Source organism: Lichenostomus cassidix, chromosome 12 (genome assembly GCF_008360975.1).
Source record: "Lichenostomus cassidix isolate B80296 chromosome 12, HeHo_3.0, whole genome shotgun sequence".
NCBI classification, from domain to species: Eukaryota; Metazoa; Chordata; class Aves; order Passeriformes; family Meliphagidae; genus Lichenostomus; species Lichenostomus cassidix.
In genome coordinates this window covers 19,364,295-19,392,013 of record NC_139493.1, presented here as the reverse complement: position 1 = coordinate 19,392,013, position 27,719 = coordinate 19,364,295, and the positions used below count along the sequence as shown (strand labels likewise).

The 27,719-nt window shown below is 43.9% G+C and overlaps 1 protein-coding gene across 5 annotated transcripts in view; it reads right to left on the bottom strand.

The window, feature by feature from the left end:
• FBLN2 (fibulin 2) overlaps window positions 1-27,719 on the bottom strand; it is a 100,992-nt gene that overhangs the window by 33,486 nt on the left and 39,787 nt on the right. The window lies entirely within an intron of this gene.

Genomic DNA, 27,719 nt, shown 5'->3' with positions numbered 1-27,719 from the left:
GCTGCGGTCACAGCACCCTCACCACACAGGCAGTGTTAGCACAGAGTGCCCCAGGCTTTGAGGGTTCCGCTGGCTTAAAACCACAGTGAGAAGGGTTTGAGAGTTGTAACTCTGACTTCACTAATGAGGTCATGTCAAATACTGCCACTAAGAGAGTAAAGGAGATGGACATGTAGAATGCTGCTCTAGTTTCCACATTTCTCTTTGTGGATTTCCACTGAAGGTGTAATTTGCAGGCTACGGTGAAATATGGTTTTGCTGTATCCTATATACCAACTGTACAGGTCTAGGGCACATCACACCGGGCTGAAACAGTATTTTTTGGAGTGTGTACAGAAGTTTTCTTCATGGTGGGATGTTTGCCATGCTGCACACACCAAGCACTGACACAGCCAAGTGAGGTAATGCTGGCATGCCAGGATCCCCTCTGTGGCATCAGCTGGTGAGCACCGTGCTGGGCCCTTGGGAAAATCTCTCCTGTTCATGCCTTGGGAACAGCTGGACACATATCGGGAAAGAAAATGATTCAGAGATGCCTTTTAGAGACATGAGAAGCATTACAAGTGTGTGGGGACTGTGACTCCCATCCACAAGTCAATGCACACAATAAAGGTGGTAGATCAGACCACTCTCTAGAGTCCATGGGCTGGTGCTCATGAGTTGGAACAGCACCTTCTTTGTCCATTGGCTCATTAGAAGTGCTCCAGTTCCTCTTAAATCCATTTATCTTGATATAAGGAACATTTTGTGCACTTTATTCATATTCCCAGGCCAATCTCTTGCATGGTTTGATGTTATTTTAAGATGGAAGAAAACAAAACCCCCACAAAATGGAGTGGCAGATGTGTGGGTGCAATGGACCTTGGGTAGGCCCGTATCTGAGCCCTCCTTGCCTAACTCCCAGCACCCTACACAGCAGAAAGATGTATTTTCAAGAGCCCCCAGCCGGCTTTTAGATAAATCCCTTGTGAGTCACTTCTGCCTACTGCAGGAGGGTGAAACCTCTTTCTCTGAAAGGATTTTAGGAAGAATGCCATTGCTGCGGAACAGCACTGCTGAAGGTACAGCGCTCTCCTGTCAAGACTTGGCAACAAAGCCAAACATTGGGCAGCCAATGGCCAGCTGGTCTGGCTTTGCACAGTTTTGGTCTGGCAGGGAACTGCATTCAGGCTGACAGGAGGGACTCTGCAGTCACCCCATGTGAACCCAGAACTCTCCTCCTGTGCATTAACAGCAGCATTAGACAGCGCCTCTTCCAATGGGTCAGATTTGATGAAAAAGTTCACAGAACTTCTTTTGTCTGCATTTAAAACATGGTACCAAGTCAAGTAATATTTCTCTGCAAAAGTGAGACTCTTTTAGAAATGGCTACATCTCAAACCACCTTGGTCTCCATGCTGCACAACTCAGAAACCGAGAAACCAAGACAGGCGATGTTCCTAGCACATTTCTGCTGTCCCCAAGTCATGGAATGGGACCACAGTTGGTCACGTACTTAGAACAGTTACTCTGTGTTTCAAATAACACTAGGGGAACTTTTTATAGGGTCTTGTAAAACTAAGTATTAGATTGCAAGGGTAAGAAGTTTCTGATAAGGCAGGATGCATATTTCAAGAAGAGCCAATAACATACAGAACAGAGGAACAAAGGAAAAACTTCATGGAACCCTGCAAAATCACCTTTGTACAAATGAAGTGCTATCTTCAGTGTTAAAAAACACTGGCACTTATACAAAGAGAATCACATAAAGTTTTGGATTGCTAGGGACCTTAAAGCCCGTCTCGTTCCACCTCTGCCATGGGCAGGGACACCTGCCACTAGACCAGGTTGCTCCGAGCTCCATCCAGCCTAAATAATACAAACTCCCTCAGCAGAAGATGATTCCTTTATACTTCCAACAGTTAATTTAGGAGATAGTATTAGATTTTGGAAACTGCAAAGTTTTAACCAGTGTGGTTTGCTTCAGTAACTCACCTCCTGCAATTATCACTCTGCATCAGTCTGAAGATATGAACCAATGAACATTTTGGCCTGATCTCAAAAATTTATGTATTGTCTTTTAAAAACATTTAGAAGTTAATTCAAATATTTAGAAAAGCAGCTAAAAAAAGGAAAGTCACACAAAACACAATGTTTGTGGATTGCTAAGTGCCTGCTTATGAAAAAATAACTCCATGGAACTATCCAATAGGAGGGAAGAAGGGGGAGAGAAAGAAATAATCAATGTCCCATTACTGACCAAGATCTCAGGAGGAAAAAATACCAAATCCCATTTCCTTCTGTGTTCTTTGATCTCCGATGGGCTTCATTCCACACCCCCTGCAGCAGTGCCTTCACAGAGCTGAGTCTGTGCTGGCTGAGCAGCGCTGACCCCTCCAGTGGCCACGCAAAGCAGTGGGGTTGTGCTGTGGCAGGACTGAGCCATGGCCACAAGGCCAGGCAGGACTGCCCCTCTCCTCCCTGGGCAAGCTCAGAGCCACACCTGAGCCCCTACAGAGGAGAGGTGTCCCTGGGTGCTCCCATTCTGCTCCCAGCTGTGCCCCAGTACCATGGGAACACTGCTTCCTATACAGAGCCCACACTCGTGGGCAGATGGGAACATTGAACATTTTCAAACCAAACTTCTGGTGAAAAAAGTTCACCTTTTGAATTATATTTTTCCCTAAAAAAAGAAAATAGTCTGTGGAAAAATGCCTTCCTCATCACTAACTTGGAGGGATAAGTGACAGAACCTGAGGGGATGGCCTGAAATTGTGTCAGAGGAGGGTTAGGTTGGATATCAGGAAAAGTCTTTTGCCTCAGAGGGTGCTGGGCACTGCCCAGGCTCCCCAGGGAATGGGCACAGCCTGAGGCTGCCAGAGCTCCAGGAGCATTTGGACAGTGTTGCCAGGGATGCACAGAGTGGGATGGTTGGGGTGTCTGTGCAGGGCCAGGGGGTGGACTGGGTGATCCTTGTGGTTCCCTTCCAGCTCAGCAAATTCTGTGATTGCAGCAAGGGAATGCTGCAGGAAAACCCCAGCAGTGCAAGGAGTGCAGATGAGATCATGGCACAGGGAGCTTTGCCTCTAGCCTAAGTCCTTACTCACATATGGAAAAAAGTCAGGAGCAAGAGGGGAAAGAAAGAGGGTGCACTTCACACTTCTTTTGTGAATTTTACTTTGTTCTCTTCAAGCCTTCAGGGAGAAACAACCCCAACTAGACCTGAAGCCCCTGTGCTTCACCCCATGCAGCTGGCAGGGGGGATTAATGTCCAAAGCCATTTTTGTCCCCCACACTGCCCAGTTTGTGCTCACACACGAGGGCACCTGGCACCATAAACTGCAGCTGGCCCTCAGGCTATGCAATGCTTTCATTTTATACAGCACATTAACAAGCTTAAAATATATTCGAGTCCCGAAAGCTGTGTCAGGTGTAAGAGTTGCTCTATGCCATTGGAGGGTTGATCTATGCAGTTAAACTGCACAGGAAATACATCCAGTACCAGATAATTACAAAACATTGCTATAAAACAGTTAAATTTTAACATACTTTTAATTCACGCTCTCGGTGGAAACTCCATTCATTTTACCAAGTGCTGAAATACATTTGTTGGTCTTGCTGGAACATGAGAATAGAGCAGAGTTTAACTACCTATATTGCAGTAATCTACATGATTTATAATTCAAATTAAAATGAGTTACTCATTCCTCACTAAAGATTCAATATCAGATTGCTCTACTGAAGTGCCATACTATTAAACAGTCATATTTGCAAAATATATTGCCTTTTGTTGTCATCTTATGAATAATTAAACCCAGAATGAAGTTATCATAAAATAAACAAACTACAGCATTTTATCTTCATCAGGAATTTAAAAAAACCCCTAGAATAATTCATAACAGGACTCACAGATATTAGCATGGATTTATGATATTTTAATTCTCCATTAGCAAGAACAAATATGTACAGCTAGATACATGCCCAGGACTGAGGATCACAGAGCTTCTAGGCTGGATAGAGATTTTCAGCTCTGTGTATAACAGACTTTGAAACACTAAAACATTCAAACAGAGCTTTGTTTATTTGGGGCTTCCAGGATATTAGCAGATTTAGAAGCAGATTTGCATCTGCTCATGGAAAACAAAGTCATTTTGTTTGAGAACTCTGTAATCCTGATTTTTTTTTACACTGTGTGAATCTTTGATACTTCATAAAGTCATTTCATAACCCACCTGCTAATAGATAATTTGCTATTTATAGATTTCTTCTCTAAGGAAAAAAAGATAATTTATGTCAGGGTGTGCTATAAAACAGTAGCAGTCTCCTCACTTGTTTGCAATTCAGTAACTCACCTCCTGCAATTATCACTCTGCATCAGTCTGAAGATATGAACCAATGAACATTTTGGCCTGATCTCAAAAATTTATGTATTGTCTTTTAAAAACATTTAGAAGTTAATTCAAATATTTAGAAAACCATTTTTCCCTCTGAGAATTTTAACTCTTCCCTGCCTGTGCTTTAAAGTTATCTCAGTGCCTGGTCCAACCCCGAGCAGCAGTGGGATGGCCTCAAACTGACTCAGGGGACTCATCCAGATTTTCCATAGTCACATGATATCCATGCAGCTTTTACATGCTAAGAATTTCAGCTTTCAGCTAAAAAAATCTGCCATAGGTGGGCGTGTGTATTTTAAAAGGCTTAGCTGAAGCTCAAACTGAGGAAAACACAGTTCAAGACAACTTAATTATTGCCCCCCTCTGACCCAGTGAACCATAAGTTTGTTAGAGCAGCAAAGGAGACAAAGGAGATTTTCACACACTTTCCTCCCCTTTTTCCCTCCCAGTGTTCACAAATTATATTTCAAGAGTGATAAATCATCAGCCAGCTCTAGAAGGTCAAGAAGGGATAGAATATCTCAGTTTCTTGCCAGAGCCCCTTTTGACACTGAAGTTTCCCTGGTTTCAGCTTCGCCTGAATTTCCACTCAGACCATTTAACACCTCCAATTTCCTTGCTTCCTCCCATTCTCACTACTGGCTTGCAGCTCTGCAGAGCATTTGCATCGATTGAATAACTCCTATTATGCAAATACCCATTCTTGGAGCCAACACTCCTGATGAAGCTGTCAGCATGCTTTATCCATCATTCTGTTCCAATTGCTTCTTTTGTCTAAGTAGAACACAGACAGACAAAACCTTAAAACATCAGCACTTCCTCACTGAACCTGGTAAAACACTGGCACAGGGTGCTCAGAGGAGCTGTGGCTGCCCCTGGATCCCTGGCAGTGTCCAAGGCTGGGCTGGACAGGGCTTGGAGCAACCTGGGATAGTGGAAGGTGTCCCTGCCCACAGCAGGGGGTGAGACTGGATGAGTTTTAAATCCCTTTCCACACAAACAGCTCTATGATTCTGTGATTCCTCACATGATGGGAACAGTGAGGACTAATCCATCACAGCAACCAACCCATCCAAGCCTCCCATCCACGAGTGGACAATTATTTTCCTTTCTACTAAAATTACTCCAGAAGCCATGACGTTAAGGAGTCTCAGACAGTAACTCACTACAGAGAGACCCATGTAAGGCAGACATAGTGCAGGGACCTGGGTAGAGATGAAGTTCAAAACTGGTATTAACCCCAAATACGATTATCTGTTAGACAGGGAAAGCCAGAGCACCGCATAAATTACCAGGAGGATCAGCATGTCAGGGGCAGGGCAATGTCAGCCCCAGGCACCTACACCTCTTCACTGCTGGCTTTAATTTCAGCTGTTAATTGCTGGATCAGCACTCACATGTGAGAGAGGCAAAGGTCATACTCCCAGAACTGAGCTGAGCTCTTGCTGTTTTGATGGAGCATCCTATTCTGTTCCTACACCAGAGAAAAATAGTTTATCTTCTCCAAAACTACAGTATTTACACTTGGGAAGGGGGGAAGAGGGATTAAACACCAACTACAACAACACAGGATCTTACAAGGAAATGAGTTTGTGCCCTAAGATTAATTTTGATGTAGAAACTCAGAAATGAGGCACTCCTTCAGGACACATCTTCCTCTAGAGGATCTCATTGCTCATCCCCACGGGAAGCTGACAGCCATGACTCTCGAGCTGAAACATAATTTTGACAAAGGAAACTGCAGCAACTGCCCAAGCCCTGAGCTGGCATGAATCACCCACCCCAGGGAGCTGGGCAGGGCAGCCTCACAGCCCAGCATCACTGGGGAAGGGTCCATAATCCCAGGTGAGGGACCAGCTGTGAGCACAGGTAATGCCTCTGCCCTGCAGCACCTGGGGGAATTGTGCCTTTGCAGGGAGCAAAGCATATGGCCCCACTCCTGGGCTGTACCAGTACCTCCTCACAGCTTGCAGGAAAGCTCTTCTGTGGAACAGAAGCTGGTCCAGTTGGATAGGTTCCTTTTACCTGCTGCAACCGTCCTCACCCACCAGGAATGGGTGGAGAAAGAACAGAAATGGAGCAGATGAGGAGCAGTTTCCATCACTTTCCATGAGCACACACGATCAAGGAAGGGACCAATGTAGAGTCCAGTCACTGCTCATGACTTTTCTCATTCCCTTATTTAAAAAAACTAACAACAAATGCAGCCTGAAAACTTGTTTATAGATTTACATATGTCTGTCTTCCCTTTTAAAGGAAGGGGTATCCAGACCTGCAATGCACCCAGCACATACAGTTAACAAGAATTGTTTGCTCACACTGGAGAAAAATAACTTGTATTTCCTTATCAAATACCTGCCTGAGAACATAAAACTACATATTATCAAAAATAATGACAAATAACAACTTGGTGGAGTTCTTCAAATACTGAAAAATAACTTCTTCCAGTGGGTCTTTTTTCTGCTCCAATCTCTTCTTCATTTAAAGCTCTAATAAATAAATAACAAAGTACTGTAGCTTTACCCCTTAATAGGTTGTCATTTTCTATCTTATCAGCAGCCTGAGAGGCTTTATTAAATTCCCTCATAGAATTTCACCACTTAGGTGTGCACTGTAACATGTTCTCAACTTGATTTATCTGGGATGGCTGGGAAGACGTTTTAATGAGTAAGGTAAAGAGGAGAAGAACATTTCTCTTGGCAAAGCCAGGGGAGGGGAGAGTGAGAGCACAGCCCCAAAGCCAGCTGCTTTCACTCCAAACTGAGCTATCACTTACGTCATTGGGGCTGGTTAAGCTCTCCCCAGGACCTGTTCCCAGATAAATGAGCAGAGGGTTTACTCCGTGCAGGTTACTGCAGGCTCCTTCAAGAGCCTCAGTGTTCAGGACAAGTCTGACTCTAAATCAGAGAGATTTAGAGAGCAGTGCTTGAGTGTTTCCATGACCAAACTCCGTTAGCTCACTGCTCGGGATGGGGCTTTAATCCACGTGCACTCCTCAGTCTTTGAGGCTTCTCTCCTTGGAAATAATGGAAAAGCAGATTGCAGGAGAAATACAGGCTGAGCTGAGCATTCAAAACACATCTCATGGATTGAGTCCAGTGCCTCATCCTTCTTTTCTCGCATCCTCTTCAATTCCAACGGGACTCAGCCTGCCATGCCACCACCACAGCAGTGTAAGGGTGTCCCATCACACTTTGAGCAACCTGCCTTCATTTTAAACCTCATGCAGCAAAGTGATTTTCTGTGCTCTCCTACATCCTCTGAAGTTGCCTGCATCTCTTTGGGAATCCATCCCACCATTCATCCAGGACAAGTTCCTGTTATATTGCCTTCACTCCTTGGGAAGCATCTGCTTTCTATTTCAACCTGAAAACATTCAGTTTCCTACACTATTCTTTTTTCATAAATTCCTTATGCTGGCTTGCTTGGCAAAACACAGAGAGTTGTGTCTGCCCAAAGGCCCAATGAAAAACTGGATAACCCAAGCTGAACGTTCATTTTACTGTGTGCTGTACAACGGAGACATACATCAACATAACATCAGCCAGGCTTGTTTGGCAGATTTTGTTTAAAGTGTGAATGAATAGCAACCTTATATTCCCTCTGGCTTTAGCTCTGGATAATCTTTCTAAGTCAAAACTTGTGTTACCTGTGGCAGAGGCCAGATAATTTAGACGATGTTTGGTCTTTAACGTTTCCATGACAGCATCCTTTATTAGGTCCAGGTTTAAAGGAGGAAGGGATAAAAACTAAATAAATTCTTTAACCTTTTTCATCAGCTACAAACCCAAGCAATTCCTCTTCCTGCAGTTTCAAAATGTGTCTCATTTTGCTGCATCCTTCTGTCGCTGAGTTTGAAGTGGAACAGTTCATACACAACCATCCTTCTATTAGTCACAATAATAACTCAGAACAGGCAGAATGTTTCTTGCCCTTCAGCATAGTCTTGGCTGTATTTTCCCCCTCAACCTTCCTTCCCCAGATATTGCACAGAGTATATTTATGCTGGCTATTAACTTTCAAAAGAGCTAAGGCTTTGGAAAGCCTGGTTCCGATTATCCTCGTAATTCCTGTCTAAAGAATTTTATCTTGGGGGAGAGCACACTCGTTGCCTGCTCTGTTTTGTGGCTAGGTAAGTGCCTTTCTTCAAAGCATTTCCACCAGCCCTGTTTAATTTTAAAGTTAAAATTCAGAGGAATAGTGTTTATCAGGGAATGTAGTCAGGGACTGCCTGTCAGAGCACTTGGGAAAATTAGGCAGGACCACTGAATCTGCTGCAACTCAAACACTAAGCCAAGCAGTTCCAGTATGCTCTTAACCAGTCACAAATTGAGCTGAGGTTGTAATGGTAATTAAATTACAAAAACAACATTCCTTCTTAAAAAATATAAAGGCAAACAAACATAAAGAAGGAAATAGATGTGTGTAAGGCCTTCGTTTAGCTTATATGCTCCCCTTCCTTCTGAGTGTTCACCTACAGAAAAAAAATGCATTAATTTCACCATTGTCCTTTCAAACCCAAACACTGCAGTGTTAGGGACAGCCACCCATTAACACATGTTGTTGCTTTAAATTTTAAAAGTGTAGCGGTGAAAAAGCTCTATTTTTGGACTGGGAGCATTGATCAAGGACAAGCCAACCTACTGTGCCATTTTAGAGTTCCATTGCTTAAAAACACTACACATACTCTAATCATGCAACCCATATAAATATAAAATTTGATCTCATGCCGATCACATGGAAATTGTATTTTTGTTTGAAGTCCTGAAGAAGGATTGTACATTTATATCTGAACTGTATCTGATTTGCTAGGGCACAGATTGCACTGTGCTCACCTGGCAGAGCTAACATGGGATAGGGAACTGCTTATGGATATTCACATGAATCTGACCCCAAAGTTCAAATATCTTTCAGGTTACTGGTGTAAGCCTTTACATTTTTTGAGTTTTTTAACTCTGGAAATGGAAAACAAAACCCCCAGCACCTGCCCAGTGCTCAGGCTGCTTCCACGAGTTCAACACACGCAGCACAGCCTAAAAATACACACCCTAAACCCTTCTGTGGGGAGAACCCACACAGGAATTGTTCACAGAAAAAGTCTTGAAACAATACGGTGGGGGAAAAAAAAGCCAAGATCTTCATGACCAATTCATCCAAAGCAGAAAAACTGTAAAATTCATCTGAGGAGTGAACTGCGTGCTCATCTCTATTCAGAACAGCACTGAAACACACGGGGCAGATTTACCCCTGACTCATCCCCAGCTGCTGGTGTCAGCTTGTTTTCTCCGCTACATTGCTCAAGGCAGCTCTCAACCACCTCCACGGGGAGCAGCAAAGCAGCGAGCCATGCATACCTTGAAAAGGGAACAATAGAGAGAAAATGACACGATAGCATCAGTCAGTAGCCTGAGCTGTCCCAGGAATGCTCCTGACCAAGTATGTGCCCTCCAGCTCTGTTTGGGCTGAGGATTGTTGACAAAAAGATCCTGAATACCAAAGGAAGGAAACCTCTGAGTTTCACTGAGTTTCTAATTAGCCAGTAGGGAAGATTACACCGAACAGAAAAGTTGTTGTAGAGTTCCTTCTCCTTATCTGGGAACCCTCCAGGATTCCTCACTATTCCTTGTCAGGTTTATAATCATAAATTACATTGTTCCTTTATTTTATGATGATGTTCTGAAGAGATCTCTCATTTCCTCAGGCTTTTCTTTATGAAGTTTTGCAATCAGGGTTTGGGCAAGAATTTCAGCAGTATTGATTGCAGCCCAGGGCATTTCCTGGATTAATAACAGGAATGAATGGAAGAGCTGATGGCCCCCAGTTCTGCCTTGATCCAGTAACCCCAAGGAGGTTTAAACTCTCCAGGATGCACTCAGTGCCAGAGTAGCTATTGGGAAGGAATTTCAGTGGGACACTTAACAGCAACGAAACAAACCTCCTTTTATCCCTCACAAAAGTAGGAGGAAATATTAATTTGAATGGGCTGATAATGATGTTTAGATTGTTCCAGGGGAATTTAACAGCCCTAGCAGGAAGCACAGCAGGAAATCTCTCCTTTTGCCATGCAGTAAGTCTCAGAACCACAGATGTTTGGAAACAAAGGTTTTTAATTCTCGAAGGAAGTAATGATTTGGGGTAGAAATTAGGAAAATAAAGTTTTCAACTCCTAAATGAAGCACCTTGTTTGATGCTGTTATTGTAGTTTCACACAGCAGATATTGGGTGACTGATTTTGCTCATTCCCAGTTCAGACTTTGCCTCCAGCTCAGACTGTGCTGTGGGGCAGCTCAGTGTGACCCCAAGACACACCAAGAGAAATACAATCACATGAACTGTTTCATTCCCTAAGTCCTCCCTGTCAAAAATCTACACCACTCAGATCACACACAAAATTCCTATGTTTCGTTTCAACTCTGTGTTCCTAATCAAAAGTAGCAAGTCACTCACATATGTGTTCATCAAGATAAATGACACTCCTGTGATACCTGCCAGCACTGTTACTAAAGTCACCTTTAAACAAGGCAACATTTGAAAATTACTGTAAAATATGGCAGAAGTGGCTGTTTTCACCTAAAGCTGGGGTTTGACCCCCTGCCCACAGAAGCCTATGGGCCCTGCCTGCTCCTTTACTAAAAATCAAAGCACAAAGCCCTTGAATATAGAATCACAGAATCCTTAAGGTTGCAAAAGACTTCTGAAATCAAGTTCAACCATCAACCCAGCACCACCATGTTTGCCACTAAACCATGTCCCCAGGTGCCGCATCCACACCTGTTTTGGAACACTTTCAGGGATGGTGACTCCACCACTGCCCTGGGCAGCCTTTTCCAGTGCTTGTCCATGTTTTCCATGAAGAAATTTTTCCCTAATATACAATCTAAACCTCCCTGCCACAGCTTGAGGCCATTTCCCCTTGTCCTGTCCCTTGTTCCCTGGGAGCAGACCCTGACCCCCACCCCGGGGTGCTTCCTCCCGTCAGGGAGTTTCAGAGAACAGGAAAGTCGCCCCTGAGCCTCCTTTTCTCCAGGCTGAGCAACTCCAGTTCAGCCTGGGGTTGTTTATACATTGAATAAATATAAACATATGAATATTTAGGCAGCAGCACTGATGGAACTCAGACATGCTGAAGGCCACTGCTGATTCCAGTCCTGTGTGAGGAGCAGCAAGAACGGGCAGGACAGTGTTTCCTACAGGGAACAGCCAACAAACAACAGCTGCATGTACAAAGAATGGAACAATCAGAAGGATGTTGTGGATAGATCAGCATTTCAGCTTGTATCTGTCTCTACAGAAATTCTTTCTTTAGCCTCAGCATTCCATGCTTTCTGGGAGCTGCAGAGACAATCCCCATCCTTTTCCCTCTGTAGCATACACACCATTGCAATGAGCAAAAACACAGCTGGAAAGATGTGACACAGACACAGATTCCTCCTGCGGATCCCGAGCAGCCAGAGGCAGACCATGTGTGCTGAGGCAGGTTCCACCACCCCACATGCAGAACCTGAAACAGGCACAAGTTAAATCTCAGCTGGAATTCCATCTCCCGCAGTGGACTCTGGCTCACACTTCCTACTTGGAAAACACAGACTGCAGCCACTTTTAAAGGAATTTACATTCTCGATCACATTTTAGTTTGGAATCAGAGATGAAGAGAGAGAAAAGGGGCTGACTTGCAAAAAGCTCCAACTATGTGATTTAAATGTGTTTTGGAGCATTTGGGATAAGGCAGCAAATTCTAATGAAGGGTGGAGGAGTCTCTTCATCTCTCCCACAAAGACTCATAACAGTTACTTACTGCAGGAGACATCTAAAACACTGTAAAGGAAAATATTAAAAGAGGCAGAACTTCACTTACCACATGATCAATACTTTTCAAAAAAAACCCAGTCTTTATTATTGTGTCTAAATAAGTAGACTGCACTTCTCAGTTTCTTTCTTTTTTAATATTCAACATCACACCAGGAAAGCAATGTCCATTCCCACACAGCACTTGTGCAAGTTATTACTGAATGATCAAAATATCATGGTTGAATTTTGACATTTTTTATCCAGGTTTCTAGTTCATGGTGCTTACAGCTCACAGTGAGAGTAAAGCCTTAGTGCTGCGCAGAGGCTGTTGAAAATAAGATCCATATGAGGCTCTTTGTGATGATACAGCAATATGAAAGGAACAAAGTGTCTGGATACTTAAAGGCAGACAAGTCTGCAAGTCTGGACATTGCTGGAAAAAGACAGTAACTTGCTGAGTCATCAGCCAGGAGAAGGGATAGAAGTGGTTGGAACACTGGGCTCTGGGTGGCTGAGAGGTTTTGGAGAACCACCCAGTTGTGCAGACCCACATACACAAGCACAACACTTAGGAAGGCCACAGTACTTCACACTTTTATCTGGATTTTAGTTGTCAGCTTAACAACTGTGCTCCATTGGCTGAGTTTGTCAGTAGCTTCAACTGGCACAGTGTTTGTTCATAGTCTCAGGCTACAAAATGGTGATGCAGAGTCAAGCTTTTTAATGTTCACATATGTTTAAACTAAGTTTTTCTTTCACCCCTCCTGAGCTGTCAGTTAATTTTCCAGGGGAAATGAAGACAATCCTTGCATCTTCACTGACAAGGGAACTGCCCATTTTTTTCTGGGAAACAGAAAAATAGGTTCACAGCCAACAAACACAGATTTTATCTTTGTGTATTGGGTAACTACTTCATACAAAAGCTTGCATTCTGAAGAACTACAAACACAAGCAATATTCTGGTAACTCCTGACAAGTCATTAAAAGCATCCTTTCATACAGTCTGCACTCAGTCCAGAGGTGGCTTCACAGCCTAAACTGGACCTGAAGTGTGTGGTTAACACCACAGCTGTGTTCCAATAATCCAGCTGCATTTCCACCCTTGAAATCATAGCATCATGGAATGGTTTGGGTTGGAAGGGACCTCAGAGATCACCTCATTCCACCCCCTGCCACAGGAAGGGACACCTTTCACCAGACCAGGCTGCTCAGTGCCTACCTGGCCTTAAACACTTCCAGGGACGTGGAAATGTTTTATCAAAGTAATACATTTATATCCTACAGAGAGACCTAAATCACTAGGCAGATTTTACTTTTTCCGTGCTTTTTCATTCTTGTGTCAGCCACCCCATGAAAAACACATTCTTTAAATAAGGTCTGAGAGCATTAAAAAGATGCATGAAAGATAAACTTACCCCCTCTTTACATCCAGGCCAGAGGAGAAATATGTCATAAACACTGTCATCATTCTGTAAAAATGTAAGTTTTTAGTTCTGTAGCTGATTTAATCTAATTTATTTTGTTATTTACGTACATAAAGGTAAATCGGGACAAAAATAGGTCTTTTATAAAAACTACTCCATAGAAGGAGGACACTGCACAGTATTTGGTCTCTCCTGCAATTTTAAAATTTTCACTTCTTGCTGCCGAGATCTATTTTGTTTTTATTTGGGTTCAGCAGTCACACCCTTCTCAGCTGTGTCTGCAACCTCAAGTGGATGTGAAACGGATTTTCAAAAGCAAGATACAACACTAGGGAGCACTGACAAGCAAACCCACCGATCTCAGTAAAGTGCCACTGGCATCCCCTCATTTTCCTCATCAGATGCAATTTCTTCCTATTAACTTCCAAAAAATCTTCTCATCTTGAGACAGGCCTCTGACAAACCAAGCAGCACATCCTGCACATCCCAAGCAGGACCTTGGAGGCAGGAAAGGAAGCAAGTTCCTGTGGGAAGGACCTCCTTACCTCAGTCAGGCTCCAGGTCACATTTAAACCCACCAACCCTCATCCCAATATCCAACTCATGAGAAGGGAAATCCTCTCTTACAGCACTAAAACTCAAACACTTTACAACTTCAGAGGTGAAACCTGCTGTGATGCAGACACAAGCTCTGGAATCATGGGCTTTTCCATGACATCTATGAGCTGCCACACCACGTTCCACCCTCCACTGCCCCCTCACCCCTGAACTGGCTGAGACCTCAGTGGGAAGGACAGGCAGCAACGTGTGGGACACCATGGAATGGTACAGCATGTTCTGGGCAGTGGCTGGGCACCAGCCAGATCCCTATCCCCGCAAGGAATGCATCTTTCCTAATCAGGGGAGAGGGTCAGCTTTGAACTTGCAGCTTCTCCCAGCCAGCAAACACTCTTTGTTAACTGTTAGCTGTTTCCCAGACACTGCAAGACATCAGCTTTCACATGGGACAAGGGCCACTCAGGGGAGAGGTGAGGGATTGCTCCCCTCTACTACAGAATTGGAAATACAGGTCGCAATTCAACTTCTTGGCCACTCTGTAAATCTGCGATGAGAAAGAAGAGGGGTGGAGGGAAGATGGGGTATATATGATGATAACAGCGTATCACCTTTGCAGTGTCTGCAAAACAAAATGAAAGCCTGAAACCCTTCTCACATCAGATAGGTAAGTCCTTATAAAAATTTGAAACAAATTGTCAGCATTTCCAACACATTCATGTTCTGGAAGGCCACTGACCCAATCAGCCCAAGCTGCAAGTATCTAAGATGTATTTTGATTTGAAGGATTTTCCAGTCTTTCCCAGAGATGAGATAAAGTTTTCTGAGGTCTAACTGTCCCTGTGGCTCTGATGTTCAGCACAAGGTCATGGGAGAAGGCTTTTCTCTAACAGCTGCACAGCTAAAGATTGAAGTTGCCATGCCAGGGGCAGCTCCAAAGCTGCTGGGACAAGACCCGCTCTGAGCTGCACTCCCTTCAGCAAGGGTTAGGACCACCAACAGAGTGTATTGGCAAGGCTACTTTTAGGGAGGAGTTGTTTGTTTATAAATGCAAGTAAAATGCACTGCAACCACATTATAATGAAAGATCGGCTATCTGGCAAAAGACAGTATAAACCCTCTTGGGATCACAAGCTTTCTAGGCAATTTGTTACAAAAGCTTTCATAAAAAATATGAATATTCAGTTTTTCAATAACAGAAAAGTGCCATCCACATGTTCCAGGTTAGGACCTCTCTGTTCAATCTTCTTGTCTGAGGCGGATTGCAGGGGCAGAGGCAGCGCTGTCACACAGCCATGACCAGGGGCCATGGGCACAGCCCCACAGTGATAAAATAGCAGTGACCTAGCTGACGGGACAGACAGGAGTAACCACAGCAGCCACAGACCTTTACAACACCAGGCAATGTCATCTGTGTCCAGCTGGAGTCCTGGAGCTCTTACCCTCAAAGTTTCCTCCATTTCACTGCTGCTTTTCCTCTCAAAAGTCCCTTAGTCTTCTCCCTTTCCTACCTGCACACACTATTCCTATTTTTCTTGACCCTTTTTTCCCAAATGCTATCTCTTTTCCTGCATCTCTTTGGAAAATTGCCAACAAGAAAACCCAAACCAATCCATTTCCCTCCAAGGCAGGACACAAAACAACCATCCAGCAAGGCCACCACTGCTGATGCTACATTTCTCATCCAGTCTGCATGTTCCCCCAGGCCTTTATCAGCCCTAAACCTCTGTGCACACTCACTCGCTGGCTCGGCAGAGGTTCTGATTTCAGCCAGGACCTCTGGCTGTTCTGATTTCATGCTCATTGTGTTCCAAGTGCCCTCCCAAGTGCCATTAACCCTGAGCTCATGTTCCCCAGGTACTGTGGGCTGAGGAGCAGATCCATTTTCCTGTTGGAGGGCAGATCTATTATCCTGTTGGCAGCACCAGCCTGTGCTGTGTCTGTGCTGCACCACCCCACTGCACAATTGCTGTGTGCAGCCACCTGGAGCCAAGGGATGAAATCAAAGTAACATGACACTTGCATTGAAACCATACAATTGGAACAGATTTCATTCCTGTGCAGCGGCTCATTGACTTCTTGATGACTTTTAATTTCCAGTGTCAGTATACGAACTGACTGGCACTACAACCCAATGAATAATATTTCAGAAACCCAAGAGAACATGGAAACCTGAGTTAAGAGCTTCATGAATTCCCAACAATATTAAAATTACTTACATTTACAGTGTGTGCAGAATAAAGCGTCACCGCCTGGCGTAGCATAACCATTTCTGATTGAAGGCTAATTACTTTTCCTCACCATCATCTGTTAAAGTCATGATTAGCACAACTCCATGCATTTGTTTCATGGAGCAAAGTTATTTCCTTAGGAAGTAATATTTACGGAGTGAAAAGAAGCCTCTTAAATACAATTCTGCTTTCCACATCCTATTATCTCTACAAACATTCCCATGTTATAGTTGTTTATTTACCTAGGAGTGGGAAAACTGCTTAGCCACTTCCAGCTTTCCAAGGCTTAGGTCAATTTACATCAATGACACAAACAGGTTTAATGACATCAGTTGTCACTGAGAATTGGTGATAAAAAAGGGGTTTATTTTTTGCAAACCTCCGTACAGTAGAGCTGGTACATAAAAACCACCTGCAAATGAGGAAAATACACTGGCATTTAAACACAAAGTTACATTGCTTCCCAGGAGTCAGCAATTGGCTTCAGACAAAATCACCCAAAAGCCCAAATTGCCCAGTTCTCTGCCAGCATTGTGTAGATCCAACTCAAACAGAAACACCATGGACAGGTAAGACTTTCATGGAACAGCTCCAAAACACTTAATATGTTTAAAAAGTCAACTAAATTTGATATGTTTGTTTGACATCCAGTGATATTTGCTAAAAAAGACTCGACATTTTTAACTCTTGATGTAGCATTCTCACAGTCCAGTTTGGTGCACTGAAACAAGTTACAAACTGAACTTAGGTGTAGCCAGAGCCATCCAACACCAGCCCTGCTGGAGGAATGCAAGGGATCTGACATGTTACAAAGCTATAATCAAGAATAATTTTTTAAATTGCTGATTTTAGGTGTAACTCCAGTCACACCTCCACAAATGCCCAGCATGTCCCAATTCCTCCCCCCACTGCAATGCATCCATTTTTTTAGCAACAATTTTATGACTTTAAATTCTGAGGACAGACTGACTTGACACCAATTAGAATGGCTTCAAGCTGAGGATGCTTTCCCTTCAACATGGCCATAATTTAAACCCCAGCAGTGTAGCTCACAATAATCTCTCTTTATGTATATCTTGAAAATCTCCTCAATGCCTTAAGAACTGTTTTGGCTGCTAGCAAGAGGTATCATACCAAACTCCAAAGATATGTACAGCACAGCTCAGGTCATCTTCATGTCAGACAGATCTCACACAACTTTTTCCCTCCTTTTTCACCTCAGATAAACAAATGGGTACACATTTGTCACACATCATCTTTACAGAATGCCTTTTTTTTTTTTTTAAGTAGGACTCAAGCCAACATGCAGTATTTTTATATTTTAAACTATTTTATCTCTTAACAGTGATAATCTTCACTTACCAGAGCTGATGCAATACAAATCCCCCCTTCCAATCTTTCTTCTCCCATATAAGAAAAAGATTATATAATTTTTCATGTTTTACAGAATCATAGAATCATTTAGGTTGGATGAGACCTTTAAGATCATCAACACCAACCACTACCCTGAAACCACATTCATTTTCTCTTTGTAACTGGCAGGATTTGAGGAATCTAGGGTGTACGGATGATGGCAAAAGACAAAAATGTGGTGGAGCTGATGTCCCCTGGGCTCCTGACAGCAGCAGGGAGGGACAGGCTCCTGCAGCCAGCAAGGCAAAACATCTCCATGGAGTTCCTGCTCCACGTCACTCTCTGGAGCGACGGCTGCCAACCCTCGTGTGCCAAAACCCTCTGCCCGTGCCAAGTCCATTGGCTGCCAAGCCAAAGGGAGGGGAGGCTGCAGGCATGGTTCTGCTCAGGAGGTGCCAGCAAATTCCCTGGAGCTGCATGGACAGACACACCCAGGTCCTGGGATGACCCTCCAGCATGGAATGGTTCCTGTGCGCCAGGACCCCCAGTGCTGTCCCAGGGGCAGGGCTCAGCCTGGCCAGGGCTGCGGGGCACTCCAGGGCTCTGCAGCAGCCACACTCCTCCTTCAGCTGGGAGGCAGACAGCAGATCAGCCTCTCCAGGCTGCAGTTCTCCTTCTCCAGCCATCCCAGCCGCTGACACCAAGGAGGAGCTCGTGCAGACTGTGTGCCTGATTCACCCAAGTGCATCAGCACTCTCACCTCTCCCTGACACCTGGCTCAGCCAGCTCCAGCTCACAGGCATGGGCACTCCTGGGTAGGATTTACCTCCACACAGCTACAAGTTGATTTCAGCAGAGGAGGAAAACAACACACAGCTATGTGTCCAGTTTGATCTGCTTTCTACAGCTTTATCTGACAGTGTGAAAAATGAAAATCTGCCTTGTCTCATAGCACATGGCTTTTGAATGACATTCCCAAGGCATCCAGTTGTAAATAAATTATTAATGGAGTAAACTGAGGGAAACGGGTCAAAAAAAAACTAATGTCAAGAAGCCAACAAAAAATAAGAACTAGATGTACTACTACGTTTCTTAAGAGTTCCTTTAAAATGGACATTCACCAAAAATGAATGTGTCTCTTAAAAAATATCTAAGAATTTACCCTGCCAAATATGCCTGTGTTTGTAAAACAGAGAAGAAGCTGCAATTACTTGCCCACTTCTATCTCCTTAACCCAGTATTCATTTTCTTCTCCTATTTTCCACAGGACTTCACAAACTGCAAATGACAGAAATGGGCTTTTTACCTGTAGGGATTGATGCTGTTTATCATAACCCAGGACCCAGAGGTAAGTAACTTTGTATACATTAATTGTTTGTAGCAAGAGCAGTGTTGGAGGCTGGGGAATCTTTCAAACCAAGACAAGCAGCCTTAAAATTGCAATGACAGCTGAATTAGGGGTGCCAAGTACACCTTCCATCACCCCCTTCTCTGTTCCATCAGCCTCATGGCAGCTTTAAGCCCTGTGTGATGAAATGCTGTTGGCTTTCCCAGACTGGAAGAAGAGAGAATTAGCTTTTCCTTTTCCTTCCTGGCGGAAGAGCCTGGGTGAGTGACCTTTCATTTGAGCATGCTAAAGTGCAGGCAATTCACACAGCCCTGTGCAGGCCTCCCTGCTCCCTCAACCTACATGTCATCTACAGGCTTTGCAGCAGGGACTTGTCATTTTAAATTTCTGATTAGAAAAAGAAAAAATATAAAAAACCAAAAAACCAACCAACCAACCAAAACAAAACAAAAACAAACAAAAAATTCCACCACAAAAACCCAAACCATAAAAGCTGTTGGGGGACCCCACTGGATCAGCCTTTTGGCTTTTTCCCTTCCACATCTCATGTAAAAGAGAAATGCCCCACAGAACTACACACTGTCTCTACAACAACCTCCAGTTTCATACACTGTTTTCAATTCACAGCCTGGAGGACGAAAACCAGCTTTGCCTGGCTTTGAACTCCCATTCCACAGAGCAGCTTCCAGGCTCTGACAAAGGAATCATAGAATCACTAAGACTGGAAAAGTCCAGCCATCAACCCAGCACCACCCTGTTCACCACTAAACCATTCCCCAAGTGCCATATCCACATGTGTTTTGGAACACTTTCACGGACGGTGACTCCACCACTGCCCTGGGCAGCCTATTCCAATGCATGACAACTCTTTCCATGAAGAAATTTTTCCTAAGATCAAACCTAAACCTCCCCTGGCGCAACTTGAGGTTGTTTCCTCCAGAATGGAGGAGATACTCTCTGATCTGCTGTAGAACCTGTAATATCCAGCACTGAGGTTCTGCTTGGAGAGGGACTGAGAGCCCAGGTGCCAAATTCACCTCTTGAAATTCTGCTCAGTTCCCTTCCTTCTTTTCAGAGAACATCAGCTGCACATATGCAAAGTTTCAGCAGCACTAAGTCAAATCCCATCTAGTTCATCACTTAATGAAACCACTTTTATTTCCCACACAGACACACCATGTTGCTCATCCTCTGCTTCAGTCATATAAATCCTTATCACATGAAAACACCTCTGTCTGCCTTGACCCTTCCAAAACCAGGTATTGCAATGTCATGAGCCATCCCCTTCTCTCCTCACAGTGGTGGGATTTTGTACCAAACCTCTCTCAGCTCATAAAAACCCAGGGCAGAGTCACCCTTACACACCAGTGGAACCAACCCTGCCTAAACCCCTCCTTACAGATGTGGTGCAGCCACAAAACTTCTGCATCCCTTAGCCAAGCAGCACCGTATTTACTTATTTCATATTTCTCTCAAGACACCTTCAAAGGGTTTTTTTGATCACAGCATGGTGATGTGTCACTGGTGACACTGCAAGACCTACAGCACTGGAGCTCTGCTGGGCAAAGGCTTTCTCAGACCCAGATCTGCTGCTCGAGTTCCAAGTACAAGACCAGTGAGGCCAAATTTAAAAGCCATTACAACAAATATAATTCCTTCAAAAGTAAAGATATTCTTCAATTTTGAACAGTCTACATTACTGTTCCTGAAAATGGCAAAAACAATGACAAAAAATAACATATCACAGAATCCCGGAATGGGCTGGGTTGGAAAGAACCTTCAAGACCATCCTGTTCCACCCCTGTCATGCCCAGGGACACCTCCCACTGTCCCAGGATGCTCCAAGCCCTATCCAACCTGGTCTTGGCACTTCCAGGGATCCAGGGGCAGCCACAGCTTCTCTGGGCAACCTGTGCCAGGGCCTCACCACCCTCACAGGGAAGAATTTCTTCCTAATATCTAATCTAAACCTGCTCTCTTTTACTTTAAAACCATTCCCCCTTGTCCTATCACAATCTACCCAAATAAAAAGTCACTATTCATAGAACTGAAAATCATTTAGTGGTTCCTTCAGGCTGCACAAATTACATCAAGTACCAAATACACAGTAAAAGAAATATCTCTAAAGAGAAAGCTTCTTATCCTTCTTTTAGCAGGGGTATTTAAACTCAAGCTCCATTAAAACCAATGGAAACTACCACAGCAGGCTGATAGCTATCCAAGAGATAACAACTTCCGTTTGTAAAAACAAAGCCCTGAAGTGACAACCCACAGTTTTAGAGTGATAGAGAAACCTGCTTATCTGCTCATTAAAAGACAATTCAAAAATAAATTCCTTATTCTGATGAAGCAAATTACTAGCAAACAGAGAGCTATTAAATGCTACTAAATAAATATTTGCAAGCCTCAGACTCTTTTTTGCTTGATTGCATATGTAATAAATACCAAGAGCTCGAGGTAATACAATATGCAAGAGGACTGAATCATTTTTTGGCCATAGGAAAGGAGATAATTTTAAAATGTTATGTAATCCTAACAGACTGACAGCTGAGGTAACCACCTCATGACAGATCTATCTAAAGAACTATATGAAGCGTGGCACTGTCCCAAAACTCCCCTCTCCGTCATCACTCATTCAGTGAAAACTCTCATCCATGTGCAACTTTTAATACTAGAAACTGTTTTCAGTACGGAAAGAAAACCTTTACCCAAATATGACCTAAGAAGCTTAAATAACTGCCAGAAATACGAAGGGAAGAAGTCAATTAAAAGTAAAGAGGATCTGCCATCATGAGTCCCATGTACATCTTGTGGTACAAGTGACAAGAGGGCAGCTCCAAGGAGAGCAATGGCAGTGCTAATTCCATGGGCACAGCTGGAAAAATGACAGCCCCAGACAAGCAGAACCAATTTTGTATTCACTGCAATGCAGCCTTTATTAAACATCAGGTTCACAGGAGGATGAGGTTGACTCCAAAAAGGAAAACAAAGCTCCCCTGCATGGCTCAACATTACCCAGGAGTTGGAGAATGAACCTTCAGCCCAAACCTAACCTAACACAGAGCGGCAAACGAGAGGGAATACTGAGAGGAGAAGGAAAAGCTCAACTGTGCAAGAGGCCTCCTTGCATACATCCCAGCACCCACAGGGCTCCTGGCCAAAAATTTTAGTGTTTCTTCAGGGTCAACAATTCATTGTAGCCTTAAATGAAAAGCAGAGGTAAGTCGTCTTAAAAGCCTATTTACAGCCAGGTAATTCTAAAGGGAATTACACCCTGGTAGCACCTGCACCCTCCACTCCTTGAGCCCAAATTGCAAAGAGAGTCAGGAAAGTTTCTGCCGTACCCCCAGAGCTGACAAATATCTCCCCCTGGCAACACAAATGTCACTCTGCCCTGCCCACAGCTCTACCCCAGCTCTGAGGGAACGTTCTGCAGTGAGGCTTACGGCACCTCAGAGCATTGCAGGTCTCTAAGCCATAGATCCAACAAGCATTTCTTTGAATCCTGTGGCTCTGTAGCTTAATTCACCACCCACCATTAGCCTTCTTAAAACATTACACCTACCTATAAACCTCAGTAGCAGAAGCTCAGTCCTTGTTACAAAGGTTACAGCTGAGGCACAGTCTCCATTTAGACCCTTGCACCTCATCACTCCTAACCCCTTGAAGTTTAATTAAAGCTGTAGAAGGCACTCATCACAATGGGAATGTTTTATACAGGCAGCCACTCACTGAAAATCTGAAAGGAAGAAGGATTTGTTCCCATCACAGATATACAGAGAGGCACACATTTCTGCAATCTGGGCTTCTCAGTTCCAGATTCAAGACTTGAGACAATCTTAAAATATGAAATGTGAATTTTTAACCAAAAACTTTCTTTAAAATCGAGCTAAATTTAAAAGGGCAGCCAGGAGCACCAGTCATTTTTAGGCAGAAGGAGGCTGAAGTCCTCTACAGGCAAACATTCCCACAGCTCAACAGCAACGGGAGGAGATGCTGATATACTGGAGCTGAGTTAGATGGGGAATACACAGCTTGAGAGCATCTGCAAAGCAGAATGGATGAGAACTCTGCTGTGATGAGTCACCAAAAAGATGCAGGAAATGAGGATTACTCAAAACAGGAACCATTATCAGAGAAACATTATGTTTTATAATGGGAAAATAATGTTTTATTCAAGTGATATTTGCTAGATATAATTCCTTGTATCCAAGTGAGTCTAGAACTCCAGCTCCACTTTGGATCTGATTTTCTGCTCAGTCTGAACTCCCCCAGTTGCACAAGCCTCTTGATTGGGCCTTTTCACAGGCTGGGAAGCTGAATTGCATGAATGGGATTTTTCATATATAATGGGATGTATATGTGGATGAATAGGGTTTTGGGTTTTATAATAGATAAAAGCTCTTTGGGAACAAACATTTATCCCACTGTATGGTATAAAAGATAAACAAGCACTATAAAATCTTCCATAGATTTTGAGAAGGACTGAACCTCAAAGAATATCCAGACCCAGCCTTATCCAGAATTGTAAACAGTTTAAGGAGGCTGGTTGCTGTCCACAGCCTTCAAGTAATTAAGCACTAATTCTCTACCACCTACAGAGCAAGAAATTGGAGAGGAAACATGGCATATTGCTAACTATGCACTTTTCAGTCAGACTCCTGCATCTCCATTGTCCTCACGGGAGCACTGCGGATCTGCCCTCCCCATCCCAAACCTGACAGATGACACCGGACATCTCCAAAGGCAGAATGACAGATTGTTATCTCCAAGTGAGGCATTTCCAGAGTCAGTTGCAATTGTCCCAAAACATCAAAGCCACCCACAAAGCCGGAGGATAGGGAGAAACATTCCCAGTTCCCTCAAGTGGGCTCTCATTTGTGATAACCAAATCCTTGAAAATACCTTCATTCATTTCACCAAAACGTTTTCCACATTATTTGCAGAGTTTTTTTGGGGTTTTTTTACTAAAAGAAGATGAAAGGCTCAGTTGCCTTATCTGTAATTAGACACACATTTGCTACACATTCCTGGGACAAATAAACCAAATTTACCTTAATAGGGTGCTTTTATCCAGCTGAACTACTTTAAATTTGCTGCTGGTTCCTTGCACAGTAACATTTCACAAATAAAAACCAAACCCAGTGCCAGGAAAGCAGCATTCCATGGCATTTTTTCCAGCTCTACAGACCTCCTGGGGCAAAAAAAGGAGGAAAGTGTTTGAAGCATGAATGATTTTTCCCTTCCAAGTCTCCAGGCCCAAGCAAAGCCTTGCTGGAGCTGCCTGTTGATGTCTAACACATCCGCATTTGCACATCCTAGGCTGAATCCCTGTGGCACCCCATCTTTGCGGGGCTCCTCTAGCCCACTGGGCTTCTAGCACCCAGCTCCAAGGCTGACTTTGGTGGACACACTCCAAGCTTGGGCCAGACCTCTATTTTCAATTTAGACAAGTATCTATGGCAACTCTGGGACTATTTTAAACCATTCCTATTTAGCCACCTCCAGGCCGAAAGTAAAACTGACAAAAAAAACCAAGCCCACCCCATCACACACTCCTCTAAAAGCTCATCGCTTTTGACAGAGCAGGACATACCTGTCCACTCATCTCTCTCCTCCTGTGGAAAATTCCAGCAAGGCTTCCTTTTCCCTCTGTAGTGATTTCTGTGGGTCTCAGCAAGAGAAATGCCTTGATTTGGCTCTCATCCCCTCAAGCTGTCTGGTTTCTCTTTGGTTCTTCCTTGTTGCAGTGACCTTCTGCTCATGTGTTCCAGGTGCACCCAAGGAGAACTGGTGGGAATGGTGCTCCCAGGCTCTGGGCCACCTCCCCACCCTGCCTGAGGGGAAGGACTGCAACAGCTGAGGAGCAGAAACCTGAATCACAAAATCCCAAAATGGGTAAGGTTGGAAGGGACCTTAAGGCTTATCTCATTCCACCCCCTGCCATGGCAGGGACACCTTCCACTATCCCAGATTGCTCCAAGCCCCATCCAACCTGGCCTTGGACACTTCCAGGGATCCAGGGGCAGCCACAGCTTCTCTGGGCACCCTGTGCCAGGGCCTCCTCACCCTCTGAGTATCAAATTTCTTTCTAACATCTCATCTGAACACTAAAATCTAATGAATAGCTTTTAATTTGCTCTCTCCTTACAGGGCAGGTGGGTTTGGTTTGGTTTTAAACACTTGAGATATAGTTTTTCTCATCGAGGAAAACTGTGAGACTCCTATTATTTAAAAAAAAAACCCCACCTTTTAAATGAAAGGTGATGACTTTGGACAGCAACATGACTCCAGGGAACGGAACCTTACAAATAACCTCAAATATCAGATTATTTGAAACATCATGTAGAATTTGGCACTCCTTTCATTTTGTAGGTGATGTCCAAGGCATACATTTCCATGCTGAAAAGAGTTTATTAATCTTCTTTACAAGCACAACACTTGACAAGCAACTTTAACCTCATACTGGATTAACGCCCTTTCTTGTTCTGAACATGACTTGCTACAGAAAAGCAGAAATTTGTCAAATTAATCAATTTGCATAACTGGCAGTTATGGAAGAAAAACGCAGGCAAGTGTTGCAGGTAAGCAGGAAGCCAGGTGCAGCCTGTTTACATGTCCTTGTTATCAAGCTACAGTCACAAATGCATTTGCTGTGCTGTGTTTGCTTTGCAAACCAGGCCCTACTTCACACTACTTTGAGGATTTTCTCAGCCCCGGGGCTCAGCTCAGTTCCCCAAGCAAAGGCTCCCTGTTTCTCCGGGGCACCTCGAAGTGTGGCTTGACCTCCAGTGACCAAAGCCCTAGGGCTCTGCAGCACCACACTTTAAAGGGACATGTAGAAATTTCCATCTGTATATATGCCAAGTATTTACATGGAGCCAGCCAACATTCCCACAGCACCACACAAACTTGTGGAGCAATTCTGCCACTTCTAAACTCCTGCTTACAAAGATTTTATTTTCAATTACATAAACTGTGGCAACAGCTATCACTGCTGTATAACTGAACTCTACCCTGCTTGACAGACTAATTCTGATAGCATCTGATGAAGGTGGGTTTTTTAGTCCACACAAGTAGTTAAAAGTTGCTCAGCAGTTTGGAAGCTAACAACCAAGTCTTATTACCAGGGAATAAAGAGAAGAGGGCAAACAAGAGAAAGGCATTTTCCAGTCTCACCACACAGCTCCCCAGCACACAGCTGGAAGTTCCTTTACACCTTTTTTAAGGCATTTCATACCCAACAGTCACACACATTCTGATCATCAGCACTGGCTGCATTTACACATTCATCCTGCATGCTGTGAGTAATGTCTGTACTGAACACCAACCTTAAATCCTGTACCAGAGGTCAGCCTGCACATCCATGTCTGAGGTTACAGCTTTCTCCTTAGTCTCCACCAGCTGCACACACAGCCAGGCCCCTGAGCTGCTCTACAGGAGCCCACCCGGAGCACCTTCTCTTAATTAGACCAAGATGCTGGATTAATAAAGGTTAAACTTTACCTTCTCAGCCTCATGAGAGGCAGGGGCAAACAAACCTGCACTGTACCACTAGAAGTGATGGAGCAGCAGACAGGGGACAGGTTATGAAAGCAGATAATCATCATGCTTTTCATCCTTGGGAGAAGGCACAGTTAAGGCAACACATACCCACACACTGCAAGTGCCGTGGGCTACTACAGCAAAACCATCCCTCCTCAACACCCATTGCTAAGCTGCCTTCTTTTGCACTGCACCAACACTTGTTCCCTCTTACTTGTCTTGAGCTTTGGCAGCTTTCAGGTTCTGAAGTCTGGAGTGGATTCAAGCAGCAAAAGGAAAATCTCAGCAAGGTGGCAGCAAACAGCCAGTCAAAACAAACGAGAGGGGGTTAGAAAACCTCCCTGGTTCCTCTCTGGGAACAGAATCAATCACCACGTCAGCAGCATGGTCCTTTGGCCCTCCAGGAAATGGACTCTTTCCTGAATCTTGCAGAGAGAGAGGGAACTTGGACTTGATGATCTTTAAGGACTGATTCTTTAATCCCGAGATATATAATATGTATGTGTGTGTGTGCGCGTGTGTGTATATATATATATATATGTATCTTGCCCTTAAAAAATATGAAATAGGAAACTGCTGTGAAGATTTCTTCACTACTACCAGGATTATACCAAAGTAAGCCAAAATCTGCTCCAAGACAAGCAGCATGCTGACCTAGTATGAATGCAGCACACAAGCACAATTCTCATGTGAAATACTTAGAAAACTGAGCAATTACTTTGGGTTTAAAACTGACCATATGGTACAAAACTCACCCTACTCCAGATATGTATGTTCAAGTGCGTGATTAACTTTCTGTGGGAGTCTGAAGCTGTCTGTGCCACATCTGAAACACAGCCCTGAGGGTCTCAGTTCTGTGATACTGGCAAGGGTGGGGGAAGCATATTAATCAATCAACACCAGCTCTTCATTCCTAAAGGAATGTGTTTGGTGATGCAGGATCAGTAGGCATCAAGTCCTTTCCTGCCTGTCATGGGAAGAGCAGCTCATATGTGACGCTCAGCACTGTGTTGTGCCAGGGGCTCAGTACTATCAACTGCCTGGCCATAAACATCAGTTATCCAGACATACAGTTTGGGGAATTTACAAACAAAAGAGACAA